Source organism: Nicotiana tomentosiformis, chromosome 8 (genome assembly GCF_000390325.3).
Source record: "Nicotiana tomentosiformis chromosome 8, ASM39032v3, whole genome shotgun sequence".
In the NCBI taxonomy this organism is placed as follows: domain Eukaryota; kingdom Viridiplantae; phylum Streptophyta; class Magnoliopsida; order Solanales; family Solanaceae; genus Nicotiana; species Nicotiana tomentosiformis.
The window spans coordinates 70,626,300-70,640,445 of record NC_090819.1 but is presented as its reverse complement, the minus strand read 5'-3'; positions in this window follow the sequence as shown (position 1 = coordinate 70,640,445).

Sequence of the window (14,146 nt, the reverse complement as noted above, 5' to 3'; positions counted from 1 at the left end):
GGCATGTCACCTCTTTTCTTTTCCTTCACTTGACTATAGACTCTGTCATCCTGTCATATTTTGATTTACCGTTATCACTCATTTATCACATCTGACTCATAATGCTTCATTTACTCTCTTCTTATTATCTTGCTAATATTTCTGTCTATCACTTTATTCTGAAAACTTCAACAATCCATTCTTTCACTTTTAGCTCCCCTGGCTCCATCCACTCACTCTTCGGGTCGCCAAACATTCTCTCTTATTGTAACACCCCAAAAAGTTTTGAAGTACTTAAGTGTAAAACCCGGTAAAATTTGCAAAGAAAATAATGTTTCATGGTGCTAGACTAGGCTTACGTGTTTGAGGATTGTAGAAATTCTTCGCGGCGAGCTTGCTCGCCGCGGCTCGGACTTTTTGGGTTGAACAATGCACCAGAAAGTAAAGAAATATTTTTGGTGGAAAAGCGCGTTTATGCGGTCCATTATGCGACCGCATAATCACTCTGCGGACCGCATAATGGCCGCAGAAGTGAGCAGGAGAGGGCCATTCTGGAAGCAGCTATGCGGTTGACTATGCGACTGCATAACTATTATGTGGTGCATTATGCGACCGCATAACAGTTATGCGGACCGCATAGTGACCTCATACGCAGACAGATTTTTGATCATTTTTGTCAGCAACTATGTGACCGATATGTGGTCCGCATATCCATTATGCAGTCACATATGCGACCGCAGAACCATTCCGAAGCTCCATTTTTGGGTTTTTAAAACCCGACCCTATTTCATTAAATACACTCTTTGGGTCATTTTTGAGCTACAGTCTGATATTTTAGAGTGAGAGAGTGTGCCCTAGAGTGAGAAGGTGTTCTTCAATAATTGTTCTTCAATTCTTGCCCAAGTTTTGGAAGATTAAGAAGGGAAACTCACTAGGTTTTCATCCTAGAGGTAAGATTCTACACCCTAACCCTCACTTTTGAATTTTATGTAGAAATGGATAACTAGCAAGATAATTTTGGGCATGAGGATTGTTTATTTACATGCATGTGCTATAAAAGGGTGTAGGAAGATTGTTGAGCTAAAAATGGTAAAGATTGGGTTGTGGGATGATGGAATTCTCCATAAAAGGACCTTGGAACCTTAATGCACACTTAGTGTTTGATAAAATGCTCAAATGAGCTAGGACCATGATCATCTTCCTAATTTTGATTCAATTTGTTATATTTCTACAATAGATTGAAGTTGCTAAGAATTCCGAAACATTTTAGAGTTTAAGGAAGCTCAATTGAGGTATGTTGGCTAAACTCTTCTCTTAGAATTGAATCCCACGATATTCATGTAAATGATGTAAGTCCCGAGTGATTCATTATGAAACTGGCTATTCCGAGTAAGATTGGGTTGAAAGATATATGTTCAACAAGCATCCCAAATGCTTTATTCATGTTATGTTACCAATTGAGGATGTGTTAAAATATGGGTTGTGCATTAATAATGTTTCGGCTTTAAGTCAAGTTCAAATGAAGGCTATTATGCCAAATTTTGTAAAATATCTCTATGTGCCTTAGACTCTTAATTGCTCACATGTTTACTACATGACTTGATTTGAACTATTGTTGTTGTTGATGATGATGTTGATGTTAGAAAGTGAAAGGGTGAGCATGAAATACTAAATATGGCCAACGTGCCAAGAATGATCTTATAATAATGGCCATTAGTGCCAATGAAATGAAAAATGTGAAAGTAATATGAAATGCGATGATTGATATAAAAAGGTTGATGTCTCGATTAAGACAGTCTAGCCGATCGGGTCGTGATCGGACACCATGCCACACACATGGTGGTGATTGTGCTGGAAATTGTAATTGAAATGGTAATTGTGGTTGATGTCCCTAATGGATAGCCTAGCCGATCGGGTCGTGATCGGACTCCGTGTTAAAGACGGTGGTATTGATATTGAGAGTAATTGTGGTTGATGTCTCTAATGAGATAGCCTAGCCGATCGGGTCATGATCGGACTCCGTGCTGAGAGTACGGTGGTATTGGTATGGGGAATAATGGTATTGTGAATAATGGTATACCGATACTAAAAATCTCCCAATGTGAGATATAGAAATTAATTTGAACAGTGTCTTGATCCTAAATTGAGGTTTGATGTGGATTAAAGCTTCCTTTGATATTATGATAATTTTATTTGTATTATTTGTCATTCTATTGAGAGAGTGTTTAGTTATACATACTAGTGTTATTCGACAGTACTAACGTTCCTTTTGTGGGGGCGCTGCATCTTTCAATGGATACAAGTGGTTTCACAGCAGGAGATATTGGTCAGTGATAGCAGTGCACCTTCTTCCCAGCTGACTTGGTGAGCCCCACTTCATTCTGGGGTCATGAATCTTTTGTACTTTGTGTATTCTGTTTGAGGTATAGTCGGGGCCTTGTTGGCGACATTATCATTGTACTCTTCTTTATCTATAGAGGCTCCGTAGACATAGTATAGGTTGTGTATTGGTGCTGGGAGAGACAAACTATGCTATGTTGTAGTTGTATTACTTGTCCATTTGAGACTTAAAAATGGTAAAACTTATTGTAAGAAATTGGTAATTGCAGAGATGACCACTTTATTGTTTAATAAGGGAAAACATATATTCTCTTTATTCATGAATGAGTTTGGGTAGAAGAAATCTAACAGGCTTGCTCGGTCGGGTTCACTCGGTTGAGTGCCGGTCACGCTCTTCGGTTTTGGGGCATGACATTTATCCCTTCTAGGATTTCAGTGCCTATCTTCTGAATTTTTTGAACATTCTAGTATTCATATCTGACTATACTATTCTTGAGTGCACCACCTGGGTGTCTCACAAGGTGAACTATTATCACGTTTATAATATTCTTCGAAAATGTCAGCTAATGTTAAAAATCCATCCATCATTTTAGGTTAATTAATCTAACCTCGACTAGATCCTGATATCCCATCCTTCTCTTAAACTATATCTGTTAGCTCCCATAGGGCATAACTGAGAAGGGTGTGGCAAATCGTACATACCTTTGTTACTGTTGAAAGTAAACTCAAAATACTTGTATATCTCTGCCTGAATTATAAATACTGATAATCTTCACTAACTGGGTACCTCGTACTCTCCTTCACCTTGCTTCTGTTACATGTTGAGACTTATACTTTTACCTTATGATACTCCCAAGGCCTGCTATTCACGGGTTGTGTTTGATATTCCCATCTTATGGTCTTAAGCTGGAAATTTGCACATCTGGTATGCACGATCTGATAGGGCCTCAAACATGGCCACGTCGTCAAGAGCTCTCTCTCTCTCTATTAGTGCCCTTACATGTTGTTGTATTAGCCCTCTGGCTAGCTGTAATCTTTCTAATTACAAACATCTTTGTATCAATAAAAAAACATATGTCCTGACTCAAACTCTTAAGACTCAGCTCTATATCACGATTTGGATTTGAAAGAAGGGTAATAGACTCCTAAATGTCTTGTAGCTTCATGTTTATATAATGTGGAGCACAACACATATATAAATAAGGCTCTACTAGATACGGCTTGTAGACTCTGTAGGATAGAACTGCTCTGATACCATGTTTGTCATTCCCCAAACCTGGGGAGGCGCGGCCGACACCCGTTGCCATACTTGGCCCGAGCGTACCACTCTGTAACTGTGAACTCTTGAGGGGTAGCCCTCAACTTAGGCCGATGACGCCTACCTGCAAACTGACAATGCCAATCAAGGCCTACGAGGCCATATTCTGAATCATCTGAAAATAATGTCTCTCATCTGAGGGGTAAACATACCCAAACGAGGCCGCCATGAACGTTCACAACCAGCAATACCAAACTAAACATGTACACAGGGTTGGCAAGGCCACAATAATGATATACAAAATACACACGACTCTTCTACCAGCCTCTGTAGATAACTAAACCATATCATGATTGGGACCGGGCCTCGACCTACCCATCAAACTTGTGTATATAAAATGGACTCCAAAGTCTAGACTCGGTAACTTCGAGGGAGTGGAGCTTACCAATCAAACTGATGTTTGGCTCCAAAAGTCTATCTGGTTGTCTATTAGGAATTGCAGGCATGAAATGCAGCATCCCAGGCAAAAGGAACATTAGTACAAAATAATGTACCGAGTATGTAAGGCAGTAGAATAATTAAAAGCTGAAACTGAACTGATAATATAATAACTAAAGTAACTAAGAGTCAAAGATTATCTGAAGATATGCTTACCTGCTGAAACTGACTCAACTCTCTCAATATAGTAAGTAAAATACTTGTTCGGCCCTATAAGGCTCGGTACGTGTAACTGCTCTGCCGTAGTAGGTTTGCTCATAGGCGCTCGGCCATACTAGACTCTGTATCTCAGGCATTCTGGGCTTGTTCATAGGCGTTCGGCCACAGTATATATATATATATATATATATATATATATATATATATATATATATAGAGAGAGAGAGAGAGAGAGACCCTCTTCTCTCTTAACTGGAAGAAGACAATACTTAACTGAATATAAAGTTCCGATAATGGAGAATACAATAACTATTGAGACAAGGATAATGTACATAAATTCAGGAATATGAACTTCTCTTTATGTCACATTATCAAACACATGTAGTTACAGGATCATGCCAAAATGAAGGAAAGGTTTAGCCTTAACATACATATAGCAATCTTCCCAATAACCACACTGAACTCAAGTGGTCTCACCTTAATCTACAACCACGATAATGATGTTATCATTAAGCTACGAAAAGTACAACTAACGTATAACGAATGGCAAGCTCATTCTATTAAAAACGGGCAGCATCTCCCCTGATTTTGTTACATTTCCCACGTCTTATATTGCAGCAACAACCCAAACAACAACCAGTAGCTATATGGAACACACCAGCACAATAACACGTCGCGGGGCAAGCTCGGTTCGTGCCTAATCACTTAAAGTTGATATGAAACCCTCAGGAGAGTATTTTCCAGAACATATAACACTTAAAACAACCTCCAACACGAGCTGTAACCACACCAAAATCAGCAACCACAAGAAAAATAAGAAACTCACTAGCACGACGGGATTTCTAGCGTTTGATTCATGTTTTTATCTTTGATTTTCACTCTAGAATCATGGAGACTTCTTAGAGAGTATTTTGGGAGATTATAGGGTCTGTTTGGGTTGAAAAATGAACTCAAATGATCCTTGACACGATCTTTAAGGGTTGGAGAATCATCCACCGCCTAAGTGGGTCCCAATGGGATTTGCTTGTGCAGTCTCGCGAAAATGGGAATATATCTCTACTACGATGTTGTATCGATGAATGGTTTAATAAGTTGGAAACTAGACTCATAGTTATTCAATATAATAGGTTGATCATCCCGTAATTATAAGTATATTGAGAAAAAAGCTCAACTATATTTGACCTAAGTTTCAGCACATTATGAATGTAACTTGTGATGACCTTTGCCAACTTTTTTTCCACAACTCGCTTGAATTCAAAACATAACACACGACTATCATACGACTAAAATAACTCATAACATAACCTACTTATCATGTTAAGCACCCTAGTCTCACCCCAAAAGTACATGTTATAACATTCCCAACTTGTCGACTTTCGACGAAACTTATTTTCTTCAATTCGTTTAGCTTCTAAGCTTTCCAACCCTCTTGGTACTTGTTATTCATGATCTTAAATATTTGTAACCTCCACAGTAACATGATTAACTTACTTTATGTACTTTCAAAAATGATCTCATTTTTGAGCTTACATCAATTGACTCACGACGTACTCTTACGTACAAAAACATGGAGTGTAACATGAATATTGGTATAGTTGTATATATTTTGAGATAAATAAAGTTGATGCTTGATGTTGCCAAAGTGACCTCTTTTGTGGAGATTTATTTTTTTGGAATATAAAAGGTTGTGTATGTGTAACTTATGTGAATATTTATCGGCCCAAAGAAAGGTCATGTTTAAAAGAATTACATGTATTTTTCGTGGTAATAAATGCATGATAATTATTTCGTTTTACATGTGAATAAGAAATCGGTCAAAAGGAAGATTTAATATTCGACATGTTCTTTATTATCAGTGTTTGATTACTATGCCAAGATACCATTTACAAGTTAATATTTTGTCCAAAGATGAAATATTAATGGAGTATTCGGTACCTTGAGATGGGGTTTATCTTTATTGAAATTTAATTTTCATTTTGGTTTCAAGTATATGTGAGCTTATTTGTTATTTATTGTTCTCTTATTCAGTTGAAACTACTCCTGCAAATATTACTGCCAACATCAATTCAGTTCCTATGTTGAATGGCACTAACTTGAAGTCATGGCAAGAGAATCTCAATATAATTTGCATTAAGGGGTTGATTCTCCACCACCTCTTACAAATAAGAGTACCTCTAATGATAAAAGGGAAATAGAAAGATGGGACAGATCAAAACACATATGTATGATGATCAAGAAGAAAGTCATTCCAGAAACATACAGGGGTACTATGTCCGACAAGGTTAAGACGGCTAAAGAATTTATGGCTGAAATTGAAAAAGTATTTGTCAAGAGTGAAAAGGCTGATATTCGTACACTCTTGACAAACCTGATATCAATGAGGTATCAAGACAAAGGTAACATCAGGGAGTACATCATGCAAATATCTCATCTTGCTTCTAAGTTGAAAGAACTTAAGTTGGACCTCTCATAGGACTTGCTAGTGTATTTGATTTTGATATCCCTTCCACCATAGTTTACCCAGTTTAAGATGAGCTATAATTGTCAGAAAGAGAATTGTCTCTGAATGAGCTCATCTCACACTACATGTGCTCGGGAAGAGGATAGACTGAAGCAGGAAAAGATAGAAAGTGCTCACTTAGTCGTTGTGCCTAAGGACAAAAATAAGGACAAGAAAAGAAAGAATAAGGAAGTTCCAGATACTTGTGTTCAAGAACAACATCAGGAACCAACTACAGATGGTTGTTTCTTTTGCAAAGCTGCATGTCATAAGAAGAAGGATTGTATCAACTATTATGTATGGCGTGTAGAGAAAGGGTTGCCTGAACTATCGAAAGCCCGATGATGGTGAAATATACATCTACGATGGTGACAGAAAGTCAGTGAAAATCGAAGTAATTGGAACTTTTAGATTATTGTTAATAACTAATTTTAGTAGAATTTAAACGAGACTTATGCTGCACCATTTTTTAGATGAAATTTGATTTCTGTTTCTATACAAGACAAGTTTGTTTATTTTTATTTATTTGAAAATGAAAAAAGAATAGTCTCTTTCGTAATTCAAAATTGGTTGGTCCCGTGTAATGACCCGACCGGTCATTTTGAGCATTTGCATTCCGTTTAGCTATTTAAAGTCTTGAGTAGCCCCGTATGATATTTTATGACTTGCGTGAATCATCGGTTTTGGTTTTCAGGTGATTCGGAATTGATTTGGAAGAATGATTCTCAACTAGGAAGCTTTAAGTTGGAAGAGTTGACCAAGTTTGACGTTTTGGTATTTGACCTCAGATCGGAGTTTTGATGGTTCCATTAGGTCCGGATGGTGATTTTGGACTTGTGCGTATTTCCGTATTTGCATTTGGATGCTTCTAGAAGGTTTCGGCACTAATTGGCGAAAGTTGAAAATTTGAAAATTTGGATTGTTCATAAGTTCGACCGGGAGTTGACTTTGATGATATCGGGTTCGGATTGTGATTTCAGGAATTTGAATAGCTTATTTATATCATTTGGGACTTGTGTGCAAAACTTGAGTTCATTCCGAGTTGATTTGATATGGTTCGGCACGAGTTTTGAAAGTTAAAAGTTTATTAAGTTCAATTTGAGGTGCGATTCGTGGTTTTGATGTTGTTATACGTGATTTAAGGCCTCGAGTAAGTCTGTGTAATGTTATGGGACTTGTTTGTATGATCGGACGGGGCCCCGAGGTGCTCGGGTGAGTTTTGGATAGGTTTAGGTTGTGTTGCGCTCGTTTTTTGGATGTTTCGACGTCGTTTCTTCATGTATAAATGGTACCACATTAAGAAAATGAGCTCCAATTTCTGTTTTAATGAAGAATTATATCTGTATCATAATTACGGAGCCATAGAAAAATGAATCGTCGAATTTGGACATCGTATGAGGAATATATTGTCATTTTACTAAAAATTAGATTGCGAGATTTGTTTCAGATTAGTTACGAAATTGCCACTGCATTCGTATTTAAAATCTACACTATTTTCAAATATTGAAACCAAAATATCTCCTTCATTATAAGGTCAAATGGAGTGATTCAAAAGCCTAACTTGACTGAAATTTCACAAGTACTCCATTAGAGGCATCAAAAATGAGTTTTGGGATTATTTTGCACAAGAAACGAGGCAGAACAATTAGGTAGAAGCATATAATATTGAGGGTTTGTTCATTTTGTCATATTTTGAGTTGGGGAGCTCGGATTTGGGTAATTGTTGAGGCGATTTTTACCACATGTATTGGGGTAAGTATCTTTTACTCGGTTTTGATTATATTTCATGAATCTATCTTCGTTTTTGGCATTTGGTTGATGATTTCAAAAGAGAAATTAGGGGGTTTTGTCTAAGGGGGTTGTCTAAAATTTCATTAAGTGAATTTTTGAGTTTTGAACATCGATTCAGAGTCGTATTTGAGTGAAACTAGTATGTTTGGACTCGTAATTGAATGGGTTGTTGGATTATATGAGTTTTATTGGGTTTTGAGGTGTGGGCCCGGGTTTGACGTTTTGGTAAACTTTGGGCTTTTGATTAAAGATTCGGCCTTTATTGATTGGGATTGTTTCCTTTGGCATTATTGGATGTTCTTGAGTTGCTTTGGGTTAGTTTTGAGCCGTTCGAAAGTCGGTACGCGCGGGATGGCATTTCTAGAGTATTGTTTGGCTTTCTCGATATTGAAATTCGGCTTGTTCGAGGCAAGTATCACTTCTAAACTTGGTGCTGGGGGTATGGACCCCTGAATATACGTGTTATATGATTGGTGTTGAGGTGATGCACATACTAGGTGACGAGCGTGTGGGCGTGCTCCGTGTGAATTATGACTCAGTTGATTATGTGGTACTGTGTATTTACCTAATCTTGTTTTATCCATGAAATTTCTACATGCTAGGGTAATTGAGTTGTGATCCATGTTAGAAACCATGTTTAGGCTACATGCTTATCTTGTTGGGACCCACGGAGGTCATTTCTACTGTTGATTTATTCGCTTAAATTGCAATTATGTACTCAGTCACATTCATCATTGAGTTATTCGCTTAAATTGCAATTATGTACTTAGTCACATTCATCATTTGCTTATCATATCTCCATCTCTGTTATCATTTATTGTCACATCATGTTATCATTGTTTGGGATGTTTGTCATGAGATTATGAGTCCGAGAGACTGGAGAGATTGATGAATGAGTTGGGGCCTAAAAGCCGGATTGTGAGTGATATTGAGGGGATCGGACTGCACGACGCAGCAGGCACTATGGGCTTTATATACATTATTGATGGGATCGGACTGTATGCCGCAATAGGCCACATTAACTTTATATGTATTATTATTATATGGATCGGACTGCATGCTGCAACAGGCCCTATGGGCTTTATATATATTATTGATGGGATCGAGCTGCACGCAGCAGCAGGACATGATGGTTTATATTAGCGCTTGGACAGGATCCGCCCATCTGGAATCTGACATACCAGCAGTGAGCGCAGTATTTATTAATTCATGATGGGATCGGGCTGAGTGCCGCAGCAGGTTTCGTACAGTGCTGAGTGACTAAATGTGCTAAGTGGTTGAGCATGATGAGTGGGAGTGTGAGACAGTGATATTGTGTACTCTGAGAGTGTGAGTATATGAGTTCATCACTGTGACACATTGCATTTGATATGTATACTTGACATACACGCATAGAGATGCATTTCCCCATGCTACACGGTATTGTCACATTCATGACTTTACATGCACAATGATATGTAGGCATAGAGAGGTACTTTCCTCATGCTATCTGAGATTGAAATATTTTATCTCTTGTTGAAAGTTTTGGGAAAAATCACAGTTTTTCTGTTACACTCACATTTTGGTAATTTCGGTGAAAGATTTGGGTTTTTACTATTATACCTTAAAAGCATACCTATTTTCTGTAACTATGAACGAGCTGAGCATCATATCTTTGAGTTATTACTTGCACTGCTTTATTTATATTGTTACTGGCTGTTAGTGTTGGACCCTGACCGTTGTCCAAGCTCGTCACTATTTTCAATCTAAGATTAGGTTTGTTACTTATTGAGTACATGGGGTCGGTTTTACTTATACTACACTTTTGCACCTTGCGTGCAGATGTTGGAGCTGATATTACTGTGTATGGCGGAAGCTGGCTGTGAAGATGAACCTGTGTTTCCGGTGATAGTTGCCTCTTGTTCATGGCAGCTTTAGATTTATAAAAATTTGTTTATGTACATTTCAAACAGATGGTGTATTTATTTCATACTAGCTTTGTAAACTCTAAATCTTAGAAGCTCATGATTTGTACTACCAGTCCTTGGGAAGTGTATTAAAGTTCAGTTATTTCATCATTTGTTTTCTCAGTAAATCTCATTGAATTAGATTGTTGATAATTGGCTTACCTAGCCGGTTGGGTTAGGTGCCATCACGACTAGTTAGATTTTGAGTCATGACAAATTGGTATCAAAGCTCTAGGTTCACAGGTTCCACGAGTCATGAGCAAGTGTCTAGTTGAGTCTTGCGGATGGGTATGATGACGTCCATACCTATCTTCGAGAGGTACGGGGAATTTAGGATAAACTTCCCATCTTTCTTTCCTTATCGTGCGGCATTGATTCAGCTTGAAGCATATCTCTTTGAATTCATTCCACTCACTCATATGTGCATGTGAGCGCTCGGTATCAGTTGTACATCGACGGCTTATGGATTCCATGGATAAGGTGTAAGATGTGTTTTCTGTGTTTTGGTGATGGGCCAGTCTGGACGACTTGAGGCCCGGTTTGGACCGCAGCTTAGGCTCGGTAGTTTCAGTTATGTGAGCATGTAATTTTGGACTTCTATATCCAATGGTGTCCCTATGAGTGAGACTGGTGACTCAGTGAGTGGTTGGATGGCTATTTGATGAGTAGGATGTGACTGCGGGATATGTTCAGATGGTTTGAATGTGACGGGAAGAGTTTGCTTGAGATTTCAAAAGGATTATTGGATGCTCGATTTCTATGGATGTGTCATACAGTCTTGAGTTATGAATGTTTTTGAGAGATTATTTCGTGTTATTTCATTTGTGGAACGAAGTAGATTTTCATGTCTTGTTGATGAGTTCAGACTCAGGAAGATTAAGTGATTGCATAGTAATTGTGGCTGTGAAAGGGTATAGAGAGATGTCAGTTTGAGGCTAAGCAGGTGGGTTATCACCTGCGGGGTAATCTACGGATGTGTGATCCTTATGATGTTATGTGGAGGCTTTCTTTTCTACCAGTGGGTATAAGTGTTGCGATTTGAGTTTGGATTGGTTGAGAAAGTTGACCTGACCGTCACGAGGATGAATGCGAGCTTAGTAGATGATTTGAGCTATTATATGATTTGTGTTACATGAGCTTATGAAGGATTTAGTTAAATCTCACTGCGGTATTATGGCAGTAATAGAGTATGAACATTGTGAGTAATCGAATGTTTTGTTCGATGGCTTTGACACAAGTAGGGGAGTCTGCTATCGACCATTTGATTGCATGGTTATGTGTTGTACTGGTTTCGGTTTGAGGCATACTTGTGAATCAGATATAACTTGCAGAGATTGAGATCGAGGATGACTCGAGTAAAGGAATTTCTGGATACGGGTTATATTATAGTTTATGGGTATATAGAAATCATGGAATGATTTGAGTTGTTATTCATAACAGATGTGGTGCGTATGGAGTAGGAGTTTACTCGGTTGGGTTAAGACGGGGTTACTTCTTTGGGTGTCGTTGTGCTAATAAGGCACGGGTTGTTCAGCCCGCTTGGGTGGTACAATTGAGATTCAAGCAGAGTTGATGACTCTCGAGAGGGTTCTAATAGATTCAGGATTTATATGTGGCAATCGAGAATTTTTTGGATTTGTATATGGCTAGAATCTGAGATTTACATTGGATGTTGTCAAGACTCGTGGTATTTCTATATCAGCATGGATTCTACATTTCAGTATCAGGAAGGTGAAAGAAACGGATTTAGATTCACATAAGGTATCTTTAAAATGGGTGTCTCGGTTGTGGACCTTTTGGGTGCTTAAAAGGGAATACAATGGCTTATGGGCCTTAGGGCGGTGTGGTTTTATGCTAGGATCATTTATGGTGAGCTTTGGGCAAGGATCATGGTGTTCTGGCAAGGAAAAGTGTCAACTTGAGGGTAATTTGGAAGGAACTTAGAGAAATAGGATAACTTGGTAGTAGGTTGGATCAGCACCGTCACGTCCCAAATTACCCCCTAGACGTGACTGGCGCCCAGCTAACACCACCTACCAGGTGAACCATACTTTCCTACCTTAACCATTAATTTACAATATTTGATTAATTATGAGTATCCAAATAATCTTAGAATTAATTATGAATAATTAGTATCTCAAAATATTAAATTAAAACTCTAGCCCAAATTCTACACTAGACCATGGAGCATCTAAGATAATTACAAAAGACATCATATGAATAAATGATAAAGACTCTTTTGGCAGCCTCCACGAACAATGCGGCGGCTCACCTCAATAACCGAATCAACTCTAGCGAACTCGTCAGCTATTAGCTTCTTCTTCACCAATAGTATCTGCATACACATGCAGGTAAGGAGTGAGTTATACGTAAATATAACCTAGTAAGATCCTCGACCCGCCACTCTGAATACCTCTGAAACAAGTGTTAGAAAATACAAATACACCACAACAAGAACGATATAATAAATACGATAATTATACAATAACTCAATACATATTTATCAACAGAGTTAATAAGAATTAACCAACAAGAGTACACATATCTTAACACAGTATACACTAAGGACTTGTCATGACTGCAGTGAAAGAAATTAAACAACATCTTTACGAGTCCACAACGGCACCACAATGCCTCAAATATGTAATAGAGCATATACAATGCTCACTGAAGCATACACAATGCCCCAAATATAAATATCAAGAAGAATACACAATACTCGGGTGATGTACAAAGGCATACACAATGCCCCAACATCATGGCTCACAGCCGTATCAAACTCAATACCATGGCTCACAACCGTATCAAACTATCAAACTCAACATCATGGCGCACAGCCGTATCAAACTCAACACCGTGGCTCACAACCGTATCAAACTATCAAACTCAACATCATGGCTCACAGCCGTATCAAACTCAACACCATGGCTCATAGCCGTATCAAACTCAATATCATGGCGCACAACCGTATCAAACTCAACACCATGGCTCACAGCCGTATCAAACTATCAAACTCAACATTATGGCGCACAGCCATATCAAACTCAACATCATGGCTCACATCCGTATCAAACAATCAAACTCAACATCATGTTTCACAGCCGTATCAAACTATCAAACAAATTATAAAATAGTTTTTTTTTTTGTATTTTTTATTAAATAATATATTTGCGGCTAGTCGAAGACCACCGATTCTGCCAAGTGCACACTTGTCCCAATGCATGGACCAAGCAGAGAAAATACATTTTCAAAACGGGTTTTAGAAAAGCAAGCATCAAAGCTTAAAGTCTCACTTACCTCGCTAGCGGGAAGTTCTCCAGCCTTGCAACGTCTAGAACACCAACCAAACGGTCTCTAATGGCATCAATCTATCCAAAATATTGAATAACACATCCTAATTAGTCTACGTGGATAATTTTCATAATCTGAGGACAAGTCAAAATCAAAGTCAATGCCCGGTCTAATTAATAACTAATTTGTACACAAACAAGGTCAATTAGTGGTACTTCGAAAAGTACCGAAACAGTAGCTTCAGATGAACTTATACCCTATAATTATTTCACTTTATTATTGCATCATCATTACTTGCAATCACTACACCATAATCGATTCTTATATGTCACGTACTGTAGCAGTGTAAAGTAACGAAATAACTGAGGCCTTGTTTACAAACCT